Source organism: Oncorhynchus mykiss, chromosome 11, assembly GCF_057628025.1.
Source record: "Oncorhynchus mykiss isolate SJ-2025 chromosome 11, ASM5762802v1, whole genome shotgun sequence".
NCBI lineage: Eukaryota > Metazoa > Chordata > Actinopteri > Salmoniformes > Salmonidae > Oncorhynchus > Oncorhynchus mykiss.
The window spans coordinates 60034245-60057080 of record NC_143032.1 but is presented as its reverse complement, the minus strand read 5'-3'; the positions used below and the strand labels follow the sequence as shown (position 1 = coordinate 60057080).

The following is a 22836-nucleotide window of genomic DNA, read 5'->3' as shown; positions in this document are numbered from 1 at the left end:
ATTGTCATATGTTCTTCATAGAGACCACGCCATGATGAGAGAAATAATGTAGCCTAAGCTACTGACAACAGGCCTTTTTCAAGATTACATCATGACAGAAGCGTTTTGATTCTTATTAAAAAGATGGAGTCCAGACAGACTACTTTATGAAACTTTATTTATGGACATATAGGCCTATATAGAGAATAAGCGAACTCACACGAAAAAGCACCCGTCAATCAAAGCTACCAGCGTACACGACATGACCAAAAGTATGTGGACACTTGCTAGTCAAACATCTCATTACATAATCATGGGCATTAATATGGAGTTGGTCCCCCCCTTTTCTGTTATAACAAACTCCCCTCTTCTGGGAAGGCTTTCCACTAGATGTTGGAACATTTCTGCGGAGACTTGCTTCCATTCAGCCACAAGAGCATTAGTGAGGTCGGCACTGATGTTGGGCGATTAGGCCTGGCTCGCAGCCGGCATTCCAATTCATCTCAAGGTGTTTGATGGGGTTGAGGTCAGGGCTCTGTGCAGGCCTGTCAAGTTCTTCCACACTGATCTCGACAAACCATTTCTGTATGGACTTCGCTTTGTGCACGGGGGCATTGTCATGCTGAAACAGGAAAGGGCCTCAATCAGGGACAGCTGTCTATCGTTGTCTCTGATTGGGAATCATACTTAGGCAGCCTTTTTTCCTTTTGTATTTTGTGGGTAGTTGTCTTTGTTAGTGGCACTATAGCCCCAGTAAGCTTCACAGTCGTTTTGTTGTTTCTTGTTTTGTGGGCGACATTTAAAGTTTAAAAAAAATTACGCACACCACGCTGCACCTTGGTCCGGTCATTTCCACGACGACAGCGATCGTGACAGCGTGACAGTATATCGTGACGGTAATTGAATAACCGTGTAAATGACGGTTATGGATGAAGACTGTCATGAAAATAAAATAACTGTCAAAACCATTTAAATAAGTTAGGATAAAAATATATACGTATAGATATTAACTTTATTTTCATGTAGATAAGCTTGACCTAATAGCGGGAGTGTTTACTAATGATTATAAGCAATTGTTTTGCTAACTAAGTCTGTCTATTAAACGTTCTGCATCTCCTCTTCAAAGTGTTCTTTGATGCTGGAACAGCTAATCTGCTGGATGTACAGGGGTGTAGAGCACTATAGGCTATGGCACTTCAGTTAAAACAATTTTTTATACAAATGCACATTTTCATTGCTTGCTAGTAAATTAATTAATTGGTCTTCTTTAAAAAAGGTTGGATGTGTCTAGTCTATTCATCAATTATGTCAACATGGTTGTTCTGGATCTGAGGCCTACAGCCTAATTCACTAATCTTGTGTCAAATGGACAATGTGCTAATCCTCTCCAACCTGGCATGGTATAATTTGATACGGAATATTTTCTTACTATATAGACTAATCATTGCTGATCAGGCCCGGTCCTGGATGAAATGCCGCCCTAGACGAGACCAAAAAAATTGGTGCTCAGTCATTTTTTCCTTCACCTTACACAGTGAGTCAACAAAGTCTGTTTTTTAAATGTATTTTTAAATCCAACTCAAATTATAATATGTGACTCGTTTCAGGAAACTAGGCGTATGTCGCACATCACTACTTCACAGGAAAGGCATGTGAACACATTATTTTTTAAATCTAAATAAAAATTTTGGCAGAAATGTCTTCAGGAACATGTGAGCATTCATGTGCTAGCTAACATTGAACCTAGCTAATTGGTTAGCTTTAGCTACCTATAAATTCATGCAGGGTAGTAATGTTATGAGTTGGGATTATGGTTCATTGTTTAGCTAGCTAGTTAACTACATGTCTAAACAAAAGACTCCACTATGCAAGGTATCATTTCACTGTACCGTCTCCACCTTCTTTATCCTGTGCATGTGACAAATAAACAGAAATTTTATTTGATATAGTGTGTGTTTACCAGAGACGGTAATGTAAAGAACAACATGACCTGCACCAAAGTCAAATCTGGATATAACATTAGGCCAACAGTGTCCAAGACAGTGTCCAAGTTAAAACATTCCGTGGTAGAATGCCCTGCTTTTAATTTGTTACACTCACAACCATAAACTATTTTCTGTAATTAGCTCGCCATTATTCTGTAAATAATGATCTATTTGTGAGTTTATTTTCCTGATGCTGTTAGTAATATAATATGGTCATTATTTGAACTGGCCAGCCAGCTAACTTAACATTAGCTAGCTAGCTAACAAGCTAGAAATTAAGCATTGTTTAGAAAGTTGCTTTTAGTTGCCTGGTTTGCTAGATTGACATATATCAATATATTTTTGAACAGATGGGTTTAATGGTGTTAAAATACACTAGTTATGCTATTTTGGACCACCAGGCTGCTGATGTCATGCAGCCTGCCATTTTTGTGTTTATACTTTTTCATAATGATAACGACAAGTTTGATGTCGGATGACAATAGAATGTTCATGATGCGACAACTGTATACAGGCATGCTGAATGGGTGTAGACAAAGAACAGCTCTCCAGTAGGTGTAACAAAACATTCAAGGGCCATTTTCTCAAAAGTGGGGTTACAAGTTTGGGAGGCCACACAAGGTCACAGAACGGGACTGCCGAGTGCTGAAGTGTCTGTACTCGGTTGCAAGACTCACTACTGAGTTCTAAACTGGAAGCAACGTCAGCACAATAACTGTTCGTCGAGAGCTTCATGAAATGGATTTCCATGGCCGAGCATCGGCACGCACACAAGCCTAAGATCAATGTGCGGAATGCCAAGCTGGAGTGATGTAAAGCTCACCATCATTGGACTCTGGAGCAGTAGAAACTTATTCTCTATAGTGATGAATCCCACTTCACCATCTGGCAGTCCGGATACACTGGGCTGGGGAGGCACACTGGAGGTCTCAAGCGGAGATCCGGCACAACCCGTCCTGGCTGGATGGTTACTTTCGCCCGGCAAATGCGGGGCGCTGGCACAAGACGCACTGGGCTGTGCAGACGCACCAGAGACACAGTGCGCAGAGCTGGCGCAGGATATCCAGTGACCTACCTGGATAAGACGATGCTTACTTCTCAGAATGAGAATAGGTTTCCAATTCCTTATATAAATGTTTTTTTTACATTTATAAAACACAGACTAGACAGCTAGCACATGACAGTCTGTGGCTAAAATGCTGCTATCGGTACTTGGTACCGCAATGCCGCATGCGACAGAAACTAGCATCCATTTTCCACAATCATGTTCATTGATACTCTCGTTTTAGTAGGATCTCTTTGTTCTACATTTTGGGAGTGTTAAGTTCTCGCAGTAAAATGTCTCTAAGCGTTTCAGTGTCCTTATGACCAATTCTGTTTGACCAAAACTCAAATCTAAATAGCGAGTTTAAACGGTCGTCACTAACACAACCACAAAGTCATAAAGCCCGCGTATTTCTACAATTTCTCTTCTTAAAATGGGATTTTAAATCTAACCCTAACCTTAATCACATTTCTAACCTTATGACTAACACTAACCGTAAATTACGACCAAAAAGCATATTTTTGTTTGCATGAATTTTGACGATATAGCCAATTATGACTTTGTGGCTGTGGAAACTAGTGGAAACTTGTTTAATTAAACTGCTTGTTGTCAGAGAGGAAGCAGTTATCTTTCATCATTGTTGTAGTGAGTGGCAGGGGGAGGAGCTTGGTGTCTGTGTGCTAGTGGGAAGGTGCACAGTGCACACAACACAGAATGATTTTGTAGCCCAGCACATCAATAGGGTACTGGTACCCCGTGTATATAGCCAAGTTATCCTGACTTGTATTTACTGCTTGTGTTATTATTTTTCTATTATTTCAACAAAAACAAAATTTGCCTTGTTGGGAAGGGCCATAATAAGGATTTCACTGTTAGTTTACACCTGTTGTTTACAAAGCATGTGACACTTCCTCTTCCAATTATTATATGAGAAGGTCAAAATAAGTCTACCAAATCTATTCATTTTAAAATGTTGATTACTTGTCCTTGCCATTATCATTCAGCGTTTTTTTTGTTGCCAACGTATGATGGGGTCCCTGGGTCGCCAGTTTGCCTGGGAGGGGGTTCCTGAGCAAGAAAAGGTTGAAGACCCCTGTTCTAAAGGGTTGGGAAGGGTTTGGAGATGAAGGCTAGGTGATGTCAGGAATAGGAAGAACTCCCTAACTTGTATGGGTCAGAGAGCCTGTTGTCTGGTAATGAGGACAAACAACAAATACAGTACACACACACACAGACACACACACACATTCTACCAACTCTACACACTCTCTTCCCTTACTTCCTCTTTCAGCATCCCTTGACGTTGGTTGGAGTTGCCGAGACAATCAAAGTGACAGTTTGGATACGAAGACAATCTCAAGGAAGAATTTTATAATTTTATGCTTCATTTTTCTCCTCATCTCTAAAACAGTCTCTGTTGGTGACTTTTTAAAATGGCCTTGCCGTGTCTATCAGATTCAGGGCTGTTGCTGAGGAATGTGTTGGGTTGAGCAGTGTGTATCGGCGCGCACTGGAAATAAGCCCCTCCATATTGCCTCTGGTCACATTCCCCCTATCAAGCAGCTAATTTTATGCAGACCTCATCATGGATGTGGAATATAGAGAGAAAGACGGAGAGAGATGTTATCTCAGGGATGGTACGGAAATAAGACGGGGAACTCTTGCTTTTTCCCCCAAAGAGAATATCCTACCATCGTCAGTTTACTGCCCCTCTCCTTTTCTCTATCTCTCTTTCTCTCTCCCTTTCTCACTCTCTCATTCCTTCCTATTTCCCTGTGCTGGGAGCTGGGGAGATGTATGTGAGGGGTTTACGTTGTAGCTGAGATGGGTGTATAAGTGTTTCACACGGGGTGTCATCACCAGAGTCTATACTCCATTTTAGGCACGTCCACTCCCTCTGCCTACCCAACATTTCCAACCTCAGGCTAACATTTCTCTCAAAGGTATAGTAAAAAACAAGTTTTCCTCTTGCACACACAAACATACTCCTCCACCCCACTCCCCCCCTTTGTCCTGTTTCCCCTTTCTCTTCGCTCTCCAGTCCAACACATTGACTTGTGATGCTGCCAGGCTCCAGCAGGCCTGTTTGAATGAGAATGAGCTGTGTAGTGGCCCTGTGTCAGAGTGCAGCCGATTGAACATTAGGCAGAATGGTCCAGCACGTGTTTGCTGATTGTTTTATTTAAATCAGCATCGGCGCAGTGGCCCCGGGGCGAGGGGCGAGGGGCGAGGGGGAAACTCTTCAAAGGACACCTGCACTATTAACCCTGCACGAGCGCACGTGTGTGTACTTGTGTGTGAGAGAGCTTGTTTATGTGTGTGTGATTTAATGCCTGACAGAAATCCAGTGGCTCTGCATACTCTTTTGCATTCTGTGTGTGTCTGAGTGTGTGTGATGGTGATGGTGTTTGAGAGGAACAAAAGGAGAAATCAATGAATCTCTTGCATCCTGCAGCCTTCCTTGGCTAGATTTTAAGATGAGAACAAGAAGTGTATGTTTGTATTCTTTGTCATTGCTGTTTTAAAAACACCTTTAAACATCTTTCTATTTAAGCCTAGCTTGTTTTTGGATCAATATGTATTTGTGTGTGTCTGTGTGTGTTTATATATTGGTGTGTGTGTGTGTGTGTGACTTATTGCAGGGTCTCAGAACATGGGTGGATGGACTTGGTACTTTATCACTCTACTGAACCATTCTTAACCCAGTCACGTCCCGCCCTGTCTCTGCACAGGGTCAGCTCCAATATCTCTGTGTGTGTGTGTGTGTGTGTGTGTGTGTGTGTGTGTGTGTGTGTGTGTGTGTGTGTGTGTGTGTGTGTGTGTGTGAGCATGCCACTACTTGAGGCTATCGACCACACACTGAACATCACAAAGACACAGAAACATGCAGATCGAGACAAGCGCATACACACTGAACGATAAAGGCATATAACAAAATGTCCAATCAATCAATCAAATGTATTTATAAAGCCCTTCTTACATCAGCTGATATCACAAAGTGCTGTACAGAAACCCAGCCTAAATCCCCAAAAAGCAAGCAATGCAGGTGTAGAAACCTCCTTATACACAGAATACACAGTGTCACTACTCTCCCCCTCTCCCTCTGTCTCCCTGTCTGTCTCTCTCTGTCAAGCCTACCTCCCTCCATCCACTCTCTTCTCTCTGTCCTTGGCAGTGTTGTGTGTACTGACAATGCTGTCCGGTTAAGTGGGTTGTCCTGTTTTAAACCCCACACGGGATCCATGACTGATGGGATTCACTAGTCCTCCCATCCCTGGCTCCAGTGTGTGTGTGTGTGTGTGTGTGTGTGTGTGTGTGTGTGTGTGTGTGTGTGTGTGTGTATTTGTGTAGGTGTGCGTGTTTACAGCCATGGGTGTGTTTTTGTCTCCCTTAGTCAGCGTGACTCTTTTGACCTTAGTCTGATGGAGTGTTTGACTTTTACTGAGTGTGTGTCCTTCTCTGCCTGTGTTTGGACCACAGCCTAGCAGAGTTTACTGTAGCTGTCCACTGACTGACTGCTCTGCACACATCTTCATCCCACCACTCACGGTGTGATATTATATCAGCCAGGTATTACATGTTTAATGGCAGTGGAGGTAGGAGATTGCCTGCTACTTGTCCAGATGAAATATTTAGGAGAGTCTGAATGGTGCTTTGACATACCTGGCTGCTGTGGGACTCTGTCCTCTTGTCCTCTCCCTGTATCAACATAACCTCACCAAGCTGTCTGTCTGTCAGTGCTTTTCTGAGACGTCCCTAAATCCTAACCTTAACCCTTACCTTAACCATTTGAAATTTCAACTTCAATGGGATAGTGACATTCCAAGGATCCCAGATAGCATGGACCGATGAGAATACCAGAGAAAGAGAGGTTGGACCCTGATGTGTCCTGTAAATGAGAGGGGTAGGGGGTAGTGAACAGGAGGGCAGGGAGGAGAGAGCAGGGGGGGTGAACAGGGGGGCAGGGAGGAGTGAACAGGGGGGCAGGGGGGGTGGACAGGAGGGCAGGGAGGAGAGATCAGGGGGGGTAAACAGGAGGGCAGGGAGGAGTGAACAGGGGGCAGGGAGGCAGGGAGGACTGAACAGGGGGGCAGGGGGGTGGACAGGAGGGCAGGGAGGAGTGAACAGGGGGGGTGAACAGGAGGGCAGGGGGGAGTGGACAGGGGGGCAGGGGGAGTGGGCAGGGGGACTGAACAGAAGGGCAGGGGGGTGAACAGGAGGGCATGGGGGGAGTAGACAGGAGGGCAGGGGGGAGTGGACATGGGGGCAGGGGGGAGTGGACAGTGGGGCAGGGGGGAGTAGACAGGAGGGCAGGGGGGAGTGGACATGGGGGCAGGGGGGAGTGGACAGTGGGGCAGGGGGGAGTAGACAGGGGGGCAGGGGGGAGTGGACAGGGGGGCAAGGGGGAGTAGACAGGGGGGTAGGGGGGAGTGGACAGGGGGGTAGGGGGAGTTGACAGGGGGGTAGGAGGGAGTATACAGGAGGGTAGGGGGGAGTAAACAGGGGGGTAGGGGGGAGTAGACAGGGGGGTAGGGGGAGTAGACAGCGGGGTAAGTGGACAGTGGGGTAGGGGGGAGTGAACAGGAGGTAGTGGACAGAGGGTTGGGGGGGAGTGGACAGGGGGGAGTGGACAGGCGGGCAGGGGAGATGACAGGAGGGTGGGGGGAGTAGACAGGAGGGCAGGGGGAGTGGACAGGAGAGCAGGGGGGAGTGGATAGGAGGGCAGTAGGGAGTGGGCAGGGGGGAGTGGACAAGGGGGCAGGGGGGAGTGGACAGGGGGGCAGGGGAGATGACAGGAGGGTGGGGGGAGTAGACAGGAGGGCAGGGGGGAATGAACAGGAGGGTAGGGGGGAGTGAACAGGAGGGTAGGGGGGAGTGGACAGGAGGGTGGGGAGAGTAGACAGGGGGGTAGGGGGGAGTAGACAGGGGGTGGGGGGAGTAGACAGGGGGTTAGGGGGGAGTGGACAGGAGGGTAGGGGACTGGACAGGAGGGCAGGGGGGAGTGAACAGGAGGGTAAGTGGACAGTGGTGTAGGGGGGAGTGGACAGAGGGCAGGGGGACTGAACAGGAGGGCAGGGGGGAGTGGACAGGGGGGCAGGGGAGATGACAGGAGGGTGGGGGGAGTAGACAGGAGGGCAGGGGGAGAAGACAGGAGGGCAGGGGGGAGTAGACAGGAGGGCAGGGGGGCATGAACATGAGGGTAGGGGGGAGTGAACAGGAGGGTAGGGGGGAGTGGACAGGAGGGTGGGGGGAGTAGACAGGAGGGCGGGGGGAGTAGACAGGAGGGCAGCGGGGAGTAGACAGGAGGGCAGCGGGGAGTAGACAGGAGGGCAGGGGGGAATGAACAGGAGGGTAGGGGGTTGTGGACAGGAGGGTGGGGGGAGTAGACAGGGGGGTAGGGGACTGGACAGGAGGGCAGGGGGGAGTGAACAGGAGGGCAAGGGGGAGTAGACAGGGGGGTAGGGGGAGTGGACAGAGGGCAGGGGGAGTGGACAGGAGGGTGGGGGGAGTAGACAGGGGGTAGGGGACTGGACAAGAGGGCAGGGGGGAGTGAACAGGAGGGCAAGGGGGAGTAGACGGGGGGTAGGGGGAGTGGACAGAGGGCAGGGGGACTGAACAGGAGGGCAGGGGGGAGTGGACAGGGGGGCAAGGGGGAGTAGACAGGGGGTAGGGGGGAGTGAGTGAACAGGAGGGTAAGGGGGAGTGGACAGGAGGGTGGGGAGAGTAGACAGGGGGGTAGGGGGGAGTAGACAGGGGGTGGGGGGAGTAGACAGGGGATTAGGGGGGAGTGGACAGGAGGGTAGGGGACTGGACAGGAGGGCAGGGGGGAGTGAACAGGAGGGTAAGTGGACAGTGGTGTAGGGGGGAGTGGACAGAGGGCAGGGGGACTGAACAGGAGGGCAGGGGGGAGTGGACAGGGGGGCAGGGGGGAGTGGACAGGGGGGCCGGGGAGATGACAGGAGGGTGGGGGGAGTGGACAGGGGGGCAGGGGAGATGACAGGAGGGTGGGGGGAGTAGACAGGAGGGCAGGGGGGAGAAGACAGGAGGGCAGGGGGGAGTAGACAGGAGGGCAGGGGGGCATGAACATGAGGGTAGGGGGGAGTGAACAGGAGGGTAGGGGGGAGTGGACAGGAGGGTGGGGGGAGTAGACAGGAGGGCGGGGGGAGTAGACAGGAGGGCAGCGGGGAGTAGACAGGAGGGCAGCGGGGAGTAGACAGGAGGGCAGGGGGGAATGAACAGGAGGGTAGGGGGTTGTGGACAGGAGGGTGGGGGGAGTAGACAGGGGGGTAGGGGACTGGACAGGAGGGCAGGGGGGAGTGAACAGGAGGGCAAGGGGGAGTAGACAGGGGGGTAGGGGGAGTGGACAGAGGGCAGGGGGAGTGGACAGGAGGGTGGGGGGAGTAGACAGGGGGTAGGGGACTGGACAAGAGGGCAGGGGGGAGTGAACAGGAGGGCAAGGGGGAGTAGACGGGGGGTAGGGGGAGTGGACAGAGGGCAGGGGGACTGAACAGGAGGGCAGGGGGGAGTGGACAGGGGGGCAAGGGGGAGTAGACAGGGGGTAGGGGGGAGTGGACAGGGGGGCAAGGGGGAGTAGACAGGGGGTAGGGGGGAGTGGACAGGGGGGTAGGGGGAGTTGACAGGGGGGTAGGAGGGAGTAGACAGGGGGGTAGGAGGGAGTATACAGGAGGGTAGGGGGGAGTAGACAGGGGGTAGGGGGGAGTAGACAGGGGGGTAGGGGGAGTAGACAGTGGGGTAAGTGGACAGTGGGGTAGGGGGGAGTGAACAGGAGGTAGTGGACAGAGGGTTGGGGGGGAGTGGACAGGGGGGAGTGGACAGGGGGGCAAGGGGGAGTAGACAGGGGGTAGGGGGGAGTGGACAGGGGGGTAGGGGGAGTTGACAGGGGGATAGGAGGGAGTATACAGGAGGGTAGGGGGGAGTAGACAGGGAGTAGGGGGGAGTAGACAGGGGGGTAGGGGGAGTAGACAGCGGGGTAAGTGGACAGTGGGGTAGGGGGGAGTGAACAGGAGGTAGTGGACAGAGGGTTGGGGGGGAGTGGACAGGGGGGTGTGGGTAAGAATGCAATGTCTCTTTATTGGAAGCTGAAGACTCCTCTCTCTCTCTCTCTCTCTCTCTCTCTCTCTCTCTCTCTCTCTCTCTCTCTCAGCCTCCCCCTCCCTGTTCCATCTCTATGGACTGTGTTAACTCTGGAGGACAGTGTGCTGTTATTATTAACTCTCTCTCTCCATTTCTGTGTTTCTGGGAATGTGTTGCATGTTGAAGTATTTCTGTGTGGAACGTTGTACCACATTAGCCTCTTGGATTTTGTCTGACACACTGGCGGCCATTTACTTATCCCTCAGCTGTAGTGTGAAGAGAGCAGGGGGAGAGGAGAGAAGAGGAGAGGAGAGGGGATGTCAGCAGGATATGTAGACAGCCACAGGCCCCCAGGGAACATAGCCTACAATACTGGCTATCAAACTCTACATTGTTTTGGGCGCTTCACAATACAATGGACACACACACACACACACACACACACACACAGAGACAGACTTACATACTCTGTATGGGGACACACACACACATTATAAACCCAGAAGACATTCTTCTGAGGTTACAGAAAAGAGTAACCACACACACACACACACACACACACACATGGTCGCACACATATATTATATACACAGCGATCAAAATTGTCCAGCATGTCACCCAAAACAACTGTAGTGTGTGACTGGGGAGATAAACAGCAGGGCCAAACTGAGTACAGCTGGAGAGCATTCCCTCTGGTCACTAAGTCACTACGCTCCCACAGAGAGAGAGAAGATAGAAGAAAATCATGTCTGACTGGGCCTGTCTGTCTGTACCCAGTCTGTCTGGCCTGACTGGGCCTGTCTGTCTGCATCCAGTCTGTCTGGCCTGACTAGGCCTGTCTGTCTGCAGCCAGTCTTCCTGGCTCGCCTTTTGGGTGTCCCACAAAGAGAACAGAGCATGCTCAATCCCCTCCTGTACTCCCTGTTCATCCACGACTGCATGGCCAGGCACGACTCCAACACCATCATTAAGTTTGCAGACGACACAACAGTGGTAGGCCTGATCACCGACAACGACGAGACAGCCTATAAGGTGGAGGTCAGAGACCTGGCCGGGTGGTGCCAGAATAACAACCTATCCCTCAACGTAACCAAGACTAAGGAGATTATTGTGGGCTACAGGAAAAGGAGGACAGAGCACGCCCCTATTCTCATCGATTGGGCTGTAGTGGAGCAGGTTGAGAGCTTCAAGTTCCTTGGTGTCCACATCACCAACAAACTAGAATGGTCCAAACACACCAAGACAGTCGTGAAGAGGGCAGGACAAAGCCTATTCCCCCTCAGGAACTAAAAAGATTTGGCATGGGTCCTGAGATCCTCAAAATGTTCTACAGCTGCACCATTGAGAGCATCACTGAGTTGCATCACTGCCTTGTACGGCAATTGTTCGGCCTCCGACCGCAAGGCATTACAGAGGGTAGTGCGTACGGCCCAGTACATCACTGGGGCTAAGCTGCCTGCCTAAGCTACACCAGGCGGTGTCAGAGGAAGGCCCTAAAAATTGTCAAAATACCCCAGCCACCCCAGTCATAGACTGTTCTCTTTACTACCGCATGGCAAGCAGTACCGGAGTGCCAAGTCTAGGACAAAAAGGCTTCTCAACAGCTTTTACCCCAAGCCATAAGACTCCTGAACAGGTAAACAAATGGCTACCCGGACTATTTGCATTGTGTGCCCCCCAATCCCCTCTTTTACGCTGTTGCTACTCTCTGTTTATCATATATGCATAGTCACTTTATCTATACATTCATGTTCATATGTACATACTAACCCAAAGATCTGCATTTTTCACTGTCCTGTTACTGTTGTTTTATTTCTTTACTTACCTACTGTTTACCTAATACCTTTTTGCACCATTGGTTAGAGCCTGTAAGTAAGCATTTCACTGTAAGGTCTACCTGTTGTATTCGGCGCACGTGACAAATAAACGTTGATTTGATTTGAGCAGCCTATCTTGCACAGTGGGACAGTGGATCAAAGAAGGAGAGGGGGAGAAGGAGGAGACCTCCCCAGGGACACCGGGGGGCTGCTCTGTCTTATTGCTCTTGTCCCTGGTACAGTTAGAATCTAAAGAAGTGACAGTGAACTGAAGGAGAGGGGGAGAAGGAGGAGACCTCCCCAGGGACACCGAGGGGCTGCTCTGTCTTATTGCTCTTGTCCCTGGTACAGTTAGAATCTAAAGAAGTGACAGTGAACTGAAGGAGAGGGGGAGAAGGAGGAGACCTCCCCAGGGACACCGAGGGGCTGCTCTGTCTTATTGCTCTTGTCCCTGGTACAATTAGAATCTAAAGAAGTGACAGTGAACTGACGGAGTGGAGCAGCAGTGAGACGTTGGTACAGTTAGAATCTAAAGAAGTGACAGTGAACTGACGGAGTGGAGCAGCAGTGAGACGTTGGTACAGTTAGAATCTAAAGAAGTGACAGTGAACTGACGGAGTGGAGCAGCAGTGAGACGTTGGTACAGTTAGAATCTAAAGAAGTGACAGTGAACTGACGGAGTGGAGCAGCAGTGAGACGTTGGTACAGTTAGAATCTAAAGAAGTGACAGTGAACTGACGGAGTGGAGCAGCAGTGAGACGTTGGTACAGTTAGAATCTAAAGAAGTGACAGTGAACTGACGGAGTGGAGCAGCAGTGAGACGTTGGTACAGTTAGAATCTAAAGAAGTGACAGTGAACTGACGGAGTGGAGCAGCAGTGAGACGTTGGTACAGTTAGAATCTAAAGAAGTGACAGTGAACTGACGGAGTGGAGCAGCAGTGAGACGTTGCTGGGAATTTGCACGTTACATTACTGAACGTGTGAAGTGAACAATTGTTTTTCGCTCTGTTGTCATATCTCATTTCACCACGTACTTCTGCTCACGTGTGGGTGGGGGTGGGGGGGTCTTATAACAGCAATGTACTGTGGCTATGTGTCGTCCTGTCTATGTGTCAGTAACAGCCAATTCAGCCTCATGAAAGGTGTTAGAGAGCACAACACTGTTAAAATGACTAGCTGGAACATTACACTGGAAAAGTCTCATAGTATACAGTAATTAAGAAATAAGGCCCGAGGGGGTGTGGTATATGGCCAATATACCACGGCTAAGGGCTGTTCTAAGGCACAACTCATTGCGGAGTGCCTGGATACAGCCATTAGCCATGGTATATTGGCCATATACCACAAACCCCTGAGGTGCTTTATTGCCATTATAAACTGGTTACTAAAGTAATTAGAGCAGTCATACCCATGGTATAAGGTCTCATATACCACGGTTGCCAGCCAATCAGCATTCAAGGCTGGAAGCACCCAGTTTATAATCTTCTGTAACCAACTAATGATTTAAAGTGTGACTTTGTGTGGGTTTCTGTATAATGAGAGAGTAGGTCATGGCTGTCTATACACACAGACTGTTTTCCTCTTTCTTTTTATAGCCAGAGAGAGAAAGCTCCACTGGCCACCAGTTGATTCAACGCTTTGTGGTTGCATTTCTTAAACGTTTTTTTCATTGTGTGGTTTCTTCGTTTGCTTTGACATTATCTGCCTGTTTGTTTGTTGTGCCGTTAGGCCCCCCCCCCCCCCCCCCCCCCCCCTGAGGAATGCTGCAGATCTCTGCTTTTCATTACCTTCTTGTGTTTGTAGAATCCAGCCCTGTTTTGGAGATGGGGAGGACTTGATCCTCTATAGTAATCATACCATGCACCTTCCTCTGTTAGGATGTGCCCTCCACACTACAGTTCATTAGTGACTCTTCTCTCCTCAGGCTCCGCAGGCCCTTGCTCACCTAGCTCCACAGCAAGGTTAGATTGATAGTACGTTTGTACTGAGCAAAGTTGTGCTGAGCAAGAGGCAGGCTAGGAGCTGGCTGCCAGAGCAGGATGTCAGCAGCAAGCTGTTTACATGCTAATGTGTCTCCACAATGATTGAGTGGTTTACACACACTGGGTGAAATGTCCCCGCATATCTCTGATTTCAAGGCCTGACACACCACTGATTTCATTTTATTACGGCGTAGTCATCCACATATAATTACATTGAATATATAAGTACATTGAACTGTAAGGCAACACAAATCCAAAACACACACATACATGCATGCATTTACCTTGCGCACTTACAAGCACTCCAACAGTTGACTAATGCGGACACAAACCCTTGCAGAGGGGAATATGTTGTGTTGCAAAGGACAGTGGTCTTGTTGGGTGGATCAGAGCAGGATCAGTGGCAACTGTGAGAGGGAGTCTGATAGGCCCTGTTATGGCTGGATGGTTTAGCTTTAATCCACTTTAGCAGACTGGGGGGCCTCCACGAGTGCATCAGAGCCTCACAGACAGTCCAACCTAACTGGCACAGCACCTGCTACTTTACTGCGGTTTCCTCCCACTCCATATTCCTGCTAATTACTCACACTCATTACCATTCTTAATTATATCTGATTCAGAGACAAACAGGCAGGATTTGTAGAACTAAAGATGATTAACTTGTCTTGTTTTGGCTCCATTACCCCCCCCCCCCCCCCCCTCTCTCTCTCTTGTGGGAAGTGTAGCTCCTACATAAGGCTGATATTAGCTCTGGCTGCATTGTATTGTACTACCCCCCCTCCTCACACCTGCAACCAATTAGCCCTGTCCCTTGGTCACTGTATCTGTATAGTGTTGCTGGGCCTTGAGTGAGATGGCTTCCTGTGATGGCAGGCCAACACATTTGCAGCACCAGGCAGCGGTAAGCCCTGAGCAGGGCAGATGAATATTCAGCAGGCTTGTCAAGAACCAGATGAGCTAGTTGAATGGTAAGTGTGGAGCTGCAAGCCGTTGGCCTTCTTAAACTGGACCGAGCTGACCTGACTGCCATTTCCTCCTTAATGAACACATGAGCTGGATTCCCCAAACGGCCAGGGAAAAGAAGGAAAGACTTTTCCACATAAAAGGAAAGGAAGCGCTCTTTCGCTGGTGGAAAACAGGAGAGTGAGTGGCAGAGAAATCCTCTAAAGCAGCAATCTATGGCTACCCAGCCAACCTTGAAGGAGCACACAATAGCCCCAGCCATTTTCTCTGCATTAGCAGTCCTGTGTGGGATGCTATATAATCTACCTGCCAGATTAAGATGACATGGTCATTGTCTAGGAATGGGAATTGAATTATGGTGTGTGAAGGTGGTGCAAATGAGATTACAGAGAGACGACCGAGCCAACGTGTGGCGTGTACAGCGAGGGGGATTTTCTCACACACTCACATGCACACGCACTTCCGTAGCCCTTTTCCTGCAGTCAATGACCAAAAACCCTCTCTATGGCCTCATGGGTAAAATGTCATTAATATTTTTCATAATTAACAAAGATACACTATATATTTAATTGATAATGCCTGAGAAGCTGGTGTTTGGAGGATATATTGCCACGGGTGTTGTTTGGCAAACCGTGCCAATATGTCCTCCAAATACGGGCTTCGAGGGAATTATCTCTTTCATACAACTGGTTACCAACATATTCAAATAATGATTGACATATTTTAATTCAAAACTTTATTTTGATGAAATGATTCATACTATTTCATACTTCCACAAGATATAGTCCCGACACAAATCTAGGGTTGCTGTCCAAGCCGGCTGGTCGTTAGTTCTATCGGTTCGGTGGCCAGAGACGTGACCCAGTTGTTCACTGTTTTTGTTCTGTATCTATGGACGTGACTCAGTCGTTCATTCTAAATGTTTCATTGCCATACTGGCTGGCAACGTTCCTATCCCTTGCTTGCTATCTAGCCAACTACAGCTAACTTACAGTCATGTCAAACAGTGCTGCCAGAATAACAACAAAGTAGCTGCATTTACATTTGTGTAAGCTGTTTTCTAGTGATTTATTTGGTACATCCATAACAATGAGCTAATGAGGCGTGATTTCGCCTGGCATAGAAAATGTGCTCTCTCGTCAGGACTGTAGTTCAGAGCCAACAACACAGCTAACACAATCACTTCCAACTGAAGCTGGAAAGACTGCAAACTAGCTGCACTTCGTTTCGTTTGAACTTTTTTCAATTTACATTTCTTTGTATATATCCATAAAAAGGATGCCAGCTGATTCATGATTTTGACTGGCTGTGAAACTCTGCCTGCCAGTCTCTCGTCCTGACTCCCGACACGTTCATTACTATGGGACAGCTGGAGATCGGATTTGAATATTGAAACAATGTTGCAAATGTCGGAGGAAGAGACAGCAAGGTTTATACAAATCTACGCTGTTGAAAAATGAAATGTTAGTCTAAAATAAATGTGAGATAATGTCTAGATGCTTATTTTAATGGGCTCGGGAGGTGAAGGTCGAGTCATGCGTCCTCCGAAACATGACCTGCCAAACCGTGCTTCTTAACACCCACCCGCTTAACCTGAAAGGCAGCCACACCAATGTGTCGGAGCAAACACTGTTCAACTGACGACTGAGGTCAGCCTGCAGGTGCCCGGCCCGCCACAAGGAATCGCTAGATCGCAATGAGCCATGTAAAGCCCCCCCCCCCGGCCAAAACCTCCACTAACCCGGACAACGCAGGACCAATTGTGGGCCGCACTATAGGACCCCCGATGCCGGCCAGTTGTGATAGGAACACCTCTAGCACTGCGATGCAGTGACTTACACCGCTAGATTCTTTTTAGGCCCCTAGATGCTTTTTATAGGGGAGATTTAAGTTTATAAATTGGCTGTCTGGGCTGATGAGAGTGGATTGCGCAATCAGATGGAACAGAGTAAATAGGTATTTAACTTCATAGATTTAGCCAGTGGTAACTTGTGAAATAGACACCGGCTGGAATGAGGTTTTAACCAATTAGCATTCAGGATTAGATCCACCTGTTGTATAAACCAAAGTATGTGGACACCCCTTCAAATCAGCCACGCCTGTTGCTGGCTGGTGTATAATATTGAATACACAGCCATGTAATCTCCATAGACAAACCTTGGCAGTAGAATTGCCTTACTGAAGTGCTCAGTGACTATCATTGTGGCACCTTCATAGGATGCCACTTTTCCAACAAGACAGTTTGTGAAATTTCTGCCGTGCTAGAGCTGTCCCGGTCAACTGTAAGTGCTGTTATTGTGAAGTGGAAACATCTATGAGCAACAACGGCACAGCTGCGAAGTGGTATACCACACAAGCTCACAGAACTGGAGTGCTGAAGCGTGTAGTGTGTACAAATTGTCTGGCTTTGGCAACACTCACTACCGAGTTCCAAACTGCCTCTCGAAGCAACGTCATTGTTAGAACTGTTCGTTGGGAGCTTCATGAAATGAGTTTCCATGGCCGAGCAGCCGCACACAACCCTAAGATCACCATGCACAATACCAACCATCTGCTGGAGTGGTGTAAGACTCGACTGGAGCAGTGGAAATGTGTTGTCTGGAGTGATGAATCACGCATCAGCATCTGGCAGTCCGATGGACGAATCTGGGTTGGGCGGATGCCAGGAGAATGCTACCTGCCCAAATGCATAGTGCCAACTGTAAAGTTTGGTGGAGGAGGAATAATAGTCTGGGGCTGTTTTTCATGGTTGGGCTAGGCCCCTTAGTTCCAGTGAACGGAAATCATAACGCTACAGCATACAATGACATTCTAGATGATTCTGTGCTTCCAACACTGTGGCAACAGTTTGGGGAAAGAATTTCCTGTTTCAGCATGACACCCCATACACAAAACGAGGTCCTTACAGAAATGATTTATCAAGATCGGTGTGGAAGAACTGGACTGGCCTGCACAGAGCCCTGACCTCAACCCCATCGAACACATTTGGGATGAGTTGGAACTCCGACTACGAGCCAGGCCTAATCGCCCAACATCAGTGCCCAACCTCACTAATGCTCTTGTGGCTGAATGGAAGCAAGTCCCCGTAGCAATGTTCCAACATCTAGTGGAAAGCCTTCCCAGAAGAGTGGAGGTTGTTATAGCAGCAAAGGGTGGACCAACTCCATATTAATGCCCATGATTTTGGAATGAGATGTTTGACGAGCAGGTGTTCATATACATTTGGTCATGTAGTGTATATAAAGTGTAATATTGGGAAAAATACAAACTCATAATTGAATACATTTCAACCAATTTTTTAAATTTAACTAGGTAAATCAGTTAAAAACATTCTTATTTACAATGACAGCCTACATCAGCCAAACCCGGACGACGCTGGGGGAATTATGCGCCACCCTATTGTGATACAACCTGGATTCAAACCAGGGTGTCTGTAGTGATGCCTCTAGCACTGAGACACAGTGTCTTAGACCGCTGTGCCACTCGGGAACCCCATATGTTTATATCTGACATTGTACAGGTGTCTTCTTTTTTTTAAAGCCCATAACCATGTGTGTGAGGTGTATGGTTGGGTAGGTTACTTTCTAAATGTAATCCTTTACAGTTGCTAGTTACCTGTCTAAAATTGTAATGAGTAACGTAACTTTTGGATTACCCATACTCAGTAAGGTCATCTGATTACATTCAGTTACTTTTAGATTACTTTCCCCTTAAGAGGCATTAGAAGAAGACAAAAATGTATGTTACCAATTGAACAACATTTATTGCAAGATAAATCAATGTTAAAGTTTACATAGCTGGCCATATATGGATTTTACATTTGACTTTATGTGTTGGTTATGTAGGCTTCTTCTAACCCATCACTTTCTACTACATAAAATAATATGATTAAATTATATCTTTACATTAAAACCAAAATGTATCAGAATTCCTGTCATTCCAATAAATGTTGATCTTCAAGAATAGGACTTGGAAATATGGAAGTATAGATCAGCCAAATTGTTTTACCTGAGTATAACCCTAAAACTAAGGATTTATTAGCCAGCCCTACTCTGTTGTTTATGATTTTGTTGTCATGGAGGACTGATTGAGTTCATTGATTCGAGTTGAAAAGTAAATGCTGCTCTTATGGAATGGCAAGCTTTGAGCACTACTGAAAAGTGCTATTTGCAGAAATGTAACCACTCTCAGATTAATAGACAGAGCTATGGATGCAAGGATCCACAATATCAACATTATTGTTTTAAACATGTTATTAGGCTATACAGTGTTTGTTTACATTTACAATGTTTTCAAACATTGGAGAAAAACAAGCGTATATTTTGGGTTCTCATGGAGCGTGACAGTTGAACTAAGCTCATGAGGCATTTATAAATTGTATTCTTCAAGAATCAATGGATATATATATATATATATATATATATATATATATATATATATATATACTGCTCAAAAAAATAAAGGGAACACTAAAATAACACATCCTAGATCTGAATGAATGAAATATTCTTATTAAATACTTTTTTCTATACATAGTTGAATGTGCTGACAACAAAATCACACAAAAATGATCAATGGAAATCAAATTTATCAACCCATGGAGGTCTGGATTTGGAGTCACACTCAAAATTAAAGTGGAAAACCACACTACAGGCTGATCCAACTTTGATGTAATGTCATTAAAACAAGTCAAAATGAGGCTCAGTAGTGTGTGTGGCCTCCACGTGCTTGTATGACCTACAACGCCTGGGCATGCTCCTGATGAGGTGGTGGATGGTCTCCTGAGGGATCTCCTCCCATACCTGGACTAAAGCATCTGCCAACTCCTGGACAGTCTGTGGTGCAACGTGGCGTTGGTGGATGGAGCGAGACATGATGTCCCAGATGTGCTCAATTGGATTCAGGTCTGGGGAACGGGCGGGCCAGTCCATAGCATCAATGCCTTCCTCTTGCAGGAACTGCTGACGCACTCCAGCCACATGAGGTCTAGCATTGTCTTGCATTAGGAGGAACCCAGGGCCAACCACACCAGCATATGGTCTCACAAGGGGTCTGAGGATCTCATCTCGGTACCTAATGGCAGTCAGGCTACCTCTGGCGAGCACATGGAGGGCTGTGCGGCCCCCCCAAAGAAATGCCACCCCACACCATGACTGACCCACCGCCAAACAGGTCATGCTAGAGGATGTTGCAGGCAGCAGAATGTTCTCCACGGCGTCTCCAGACTCTGTCGCGTCTGTCACATGTGTTCAGTGTGAACCTGCTTTCATCTGTGAAGAGCACAGGGCGCCAGTGGCGAATTTGACAATCTTGGTGTCACCGTGCCAAACGTCCTGCACGGTGTTGGGCTGTAAGCACAAGCTCTGGCAGTGCTTCTCCTGCTCCTCCTTGCACAAAGGTGGAGGTTAGCGGTCCAGCTGCTGGGTTGTTGTCCTCCTACGGCCTCCTCCACGTCTCCTGATGTACTGGCCTGTCTCCTGGTAGCGCCTCCATGCTCTGGACACTACGCTGACAGACACAGCAAACCTTCTTGCCACAGCTCGCATTGATGTGCCATCCTGGATGAGCTGCACTACCTGAGCCAGTTGTGTGGGTTGTAGACTCCGTCTCATGCTACCACTAGAGTGAAAGCACTGCCAGCATTCAAAAGTGACCAAAACATCAGCCAGGAAGCATAGGAACTGAGAAGTGGTCCGTGGTCACCACCTGCAGAACCACTCCTTTATTGGGGGTGTCTTGCTAAATGCCTATAATTTCCACCCTCTGTCTATTCCATTTGCACAACAGCATGTGAAATTTATTGTCAATCAGTGTTGCTTCCTAAGTGGACAGTTTGATTTCACAGAAGTGTGATTGACTTGGAGTTACATTGTGTTGTTTAAGTGTTCCCTTTATTTTTTTGAGCAGTGTATATATATAAAGTCCAAAAATGGATGTAGCAGATTCCCCCGTTATGTCTATCAAAAATGTTTGAGTTTGAGCATGTGTCCATTAGTCATGAATTTTTTTATTTTATCAGCATGAAGTAGATTGAGCAATAGAAGCCCCACTTTTATTCCATAGGCTGAGATCCACACTACGCACCTGTTACAAGAGCACATATTTCACTGGCTGTCGACTGGTTTCAAAAATAGTGATTGATAAGCAGCTTAAACTTCTTGTATTCAACCATTATTGGGTTTAAATACACATTTAGATTTGTGAACAGCCATCCACAAAAGCCACAATCTGTATGGCACAAATAGCTAAATCATAGAGCAGCAGTGTGATTCACATCAATGCGCTATGTAGATATCAATGATAAGTGATGTCCATATCGCCGTAGACTACACCACTGCTGTCATCCTTTCCTCCAAGCGTTTATTGAAATTGGATAATCTTTGGATGCCGACAGCAGTAGCTTTGACTGTAGCCTACAAAAGCCTATTCCTGCTCTTTTCCTACGAAACACATTTGGTGTGTCATCATAGTGGTCTCTGACTTGTGGTCAGACTCACTCAGGTGGAACAAACTTAAATTTGCGCCTTTTTTCAATGCTGATTTGAATGTCATTGAGAAAACAGAGAAGTGTCAAAGATTTTTTTTCCCGCAAACATCCTTTCTGAATTTAAAAGTAATCCTCAAAGTAATCATCTAGTTTTTTTTTTTACAATATTTTTGCTGGTAACGTAACGGATTACAGTTACCGGTTGTTTGTAATCCCATACATGTAACGGATTACATGTAATACATTACTCCCCTACTCTGGTGAGGTATATACTTCTGGTTCAAAGTAGATTTGTTTAAGACCCTGATTCAGCCCACTGCAGTAAAAGGTTATGTTAGTTATGTGTATCATGATCCAATAATCCCAGTCTGACCATTAAGATGCCCTGTTGGCGATCTGATACAGTTGAGGAGATGCTGTGATGACAGCTGCATCTTGCCGCTCCTTCTGTTGGTCTTGTGCTGCTCTCTCTGTAATGTGTGTGTTTATACTCTACTGTCGTAGTGGTGTTCTCTAACAATGCACACGGTGGCTGCACTAATCCCCTGGATGTGTCTGATTAGTTTAACAACTGTGGCCTATATACTAAGAGTGTCTGCTCTGTGTAACCATGGCTAATCTCCTAGCATCCCTAACCAGCTGAATTCATATGATCCTAACTCTCAATGTTTACACTCAAACACTACACTATCTCTCTTCATGTTTGGCCTCAGGCTGTGTATATCTTCTTTATGCGTGTGTATGTGTGAGCTTTCTTGGGATGTTGTTTTACTGTATATAGATCACATAGATCACATAGATCTCCACTCTTACAACATTTCTAAAGAGTGTTTCCATCTCTGTCACATGAAACCTCTCGCATGCAGTGCCCTTTTGACAATGGTGTTTTCCCGCTAATTGAATTATGGAATGAACATTCGCGTGGAGCCTACTGCCTTGCGCGCATTGCTGCGCTTTTGTGAAGAAATAAACTATTCTATGTAGTTTAAGCCTACTGGTTGTATGAATTTGGAATCTATCGTCCCACAACTGTCCCAGAGTCTTGTTTGGAATAAGCTATTTCCTTCTCGACAAACTGACCAATAGAATAGGTCAACTCGACTTGCATGTTCTGTTAATATTAATTACCATAATGTAAATGTGATTTCTGTCATTCTGAGCACCATGGGTGGAACGGCCTAATCAGGTTCCGTACCCAATGCATATGGGTTTGGTACATTTCTCAAATGTCTGGAGACACATTCTCCTAATGGAAACCCTGATCTGTGGGATGAGATGGAACAAGCTATTTGGAAAGATCCACTACCAGCCAACTTGATACAACTGTGTATTGCAGTCAACATGGGTCAGCATCCCTGTGGAACGCTTTCAACACCTTGTAGAGTCCATGCCCCGACGAATTAAGGCTGTTCTGAGGGCAAAAGGGGGTGCAACTCAATATTAGCAAGGTGTTCCTAATGTTTTGTACACTCACTGTATATT

General features: G+C 47.2%; 1 protein-coding gene across 4 annotated transcripts in view; it reads left to right on the top strand.

Annotated features, from left to right (window-relative positions):
• LOC110535069 (tetratricopeptide repeat protein 28) overlaps positions 1–22836 on the top strand; it is a 330426-nt gene that overhangs the window by 124476 nt on the left and 183114 nt on the right. The gene's annotated exons all lie outside the window — the stretch shown is intronic.